This window comes from Musa acuminata, unplaced genomic scaffold, assembly GCF_036884655.1.
Source record: "Musa acuminata AAA Group cultivar baxijiao unplaced genomic scaffold, Cavendish_Baxijiao_AAA HiC_scaffold_235, whole genome shotgun sequence".
Lineage (NCBI taxonomy): Eukaryota > Viridiplantae > Streptophyta > Magnoliopsida > Zingiberales > Musaceae > Musa > Musa acuminata.
In genome coordinates this window covers 82,501-85,000 of record NW_027020502.1, presented here as the reverse complement: position 1 = coordinate 85,000, position 2,500 = coordinate 82,501, and positions in this window count along the sequence as shown.

Sequence of the window (2,500 nt, the reverse complement as noted above, 5' to 3'; positions counted from 1 at the left end):
ACGGTCACCGCGCAACGCAAGAACAGGCCAAAAACTTGCCAAAACGGCCCAAAAACGGGCCAAAACTGGCCATTTTTGGCTGCGCGAGCGAGCGGCGAACAGCGAGCGAAGCGAGAGGCAGCACCGTCCCTGCTATACGAAAGCCCCATCCAGCCCTGTGCCACCCGGGGGGTTCCAGGGTGCTGAGATGGCTGACATTTTGCTCCGCTCACGACGGTCACCGCGCGACGCAAGAACAGCCCAAAAACAGGCCAAAACGGCCCAAAAACGGGCCAAAACTGGCCATTTTTGGCTGCGCGAGCGAGCGGAGAGCGGCGGACAGCGAGCTAAGCGAGAGGCAGCACCGTCCCTGCTATACGAAAGCCCCATCCAGCCCTGTGCCACCCGGGGGGTTCCAGGGTGCTGAGATGGCTGACATTTTGCTCCGCTCACGACGGTCACCGCGCGACGCAAGAACAGCCCAAAAACAGGCCAAAACGGCCCAAAAACGGGCCAAAACTGGCCATTTTTGGCTGCGCGAGCGAGCAGCGAGCGGCGGACAGCGAGCGAAGCGAGAGGCATCACCGTCCCTGCTATACGAAAGCCCCATCCAGCCCTGTGCCACCCGGGGGGTTCCAGGGTGCTGAGATGGCTGACATTTTGCTCCGCTCAAGATGGTCACCGCGCAACGCAAAAACAGGCCAAAAACTGGCCAAAACGGGCCAAAACTGGCCATTTTTGGCTGCGCGAGCGAGCGGCGAGCGGCGGACAGCGAGCGAAGCGAGAGGCAGCACCGTCCCTGCTATACGAAAGCCCCATCCAGCCCTGTGCCACCCGGGGGGTTCCAGGGTGCTGAGATGGCTGACATTTTGCTCCGCTCACGACGGTCACCGCGCGACGCAAGAACAGGCCAAAAACTGGCCAAAACGGCCCAAAAACGGGCCAAAACTGGCCATTTTTGGCTGCGCGAGCGAGCGGCGAGCGGCGGACAACGAGCGAAGCGAGAGGCAGCACCATCCCTGCTATACGAAAGCCCCATCCAGCCCTGTGCCACCCGGGGGGTTCCAGGGTGCTGAGATGGCTGACATTTTGCTCCGCTCACGACGGTCACCGCGCGACGCAAGAACAGCCCAAAAACAGGCCAAAACGGCCCAAAAACGGGACAAAACTGGCCATTTTTGGCTGCGCGAGCGAGCGGCGAGCGGCGGACAGCGAGCTAAGCGAGAGGCAGCACCGTCCCTGCTATACGAAAGCCCCATCCAGCCCTGTGCCACCCGGGGGGTTCCAGGGTGCTGAGATGGCTGACATTTTGCTCCGCTCACGACGGTCACCGCGCGACGCAAGAACAGGCCAAAAACAGGCCAAAACGGCCCAAAAACGGGCCAAAACTGGCCATTTTTGGCTGCGTGAGCGAGCAGCGAGCGGCGGACAGCGAGCGAAGCGAGAGGCATCACCGTCCCTGCTATACGAAAGCCCCATCCAGCCCTGTGCCACCCGGGGGGTTCCAGGGTGCTGAGATGGCTGACATTTTGCTCCGCTCAAGATGGTCACCGCGCAACGCAAAAACAGGCCAAAAACTGGCCAAAACGGGCCAAAACTGGCCATTTTTGGCTGCGCGAGCGAGCGGCGAGCGGCGAACAGCGAGCGAAGCGAGAGGCAGCACCGTCCCTGCTATACGAAAGCCCCATCCAGCCCTGTGCCACCCGGGGGGTTCCAGGGTGCTGAGATGGCTGACATTTTGCTCCGCTCACGACGGTCACCGCGCGACGCAAGAACAGGCCAAAAACTGGCCAAAACGGCCCAAAAACGGGCCAAAACTGGCCATTTTTGGCTGCGCGAGCGAGCGGCGAGCGGCGGACAGCGAGCGAAGCGAGAGGCAGCACCGTCCCTGCTATACGAAAGCCCCATCCAGCCCTGTGCCACCCGGGGGGTTCCAGGGTGCTGAGATGGCTGACATTTTGCTCCGCTCACGACGGTCACCGCGCGACGCAAGAACAGCCCAAAAACAGGCCAAAACGGCCCAAAAACGGGACAAAACTGGCCATTTTTGGCTGCGCGAGCGAGCGGCGAGCGGCGGACAGCGAGCGAAGCGAGAGGCAGCACCGTCCCTGCTATACGAAAGCCCCATCCAGCCCTGTGCCACCCGGGGGGTTCCAGGGTGCTGAGATGGCTGACATTTTGCTCCGCTCACGACGGTCACCGCGCGACGCAAGAACAGCCCAAAAACAGGCCAAAACGGCCCAAAAACGGGCCAAAACTGGCCATTTTTGGCTGCGCGAGCGAGCAGCGAGCGGCGGACAGCGAGCGAAGCGAGAGGCATCACCGTCCCTGCTATACGAAAGCCCCATCCAGCCCTGTGCCACCCGGGGGGTTCCAGGGTGCTGAGATGGCTGACATTTTGCTCCGCTCAAGATGGTCACCGCGCAACGCAAAAACAGGCCAAAAACTGGCCAAAACGGGCCAAAACTGGCCATTTTTGGCTGCGCGAGCGAGCGGCGAGCGGCGAACAGCGAGCGAAGCG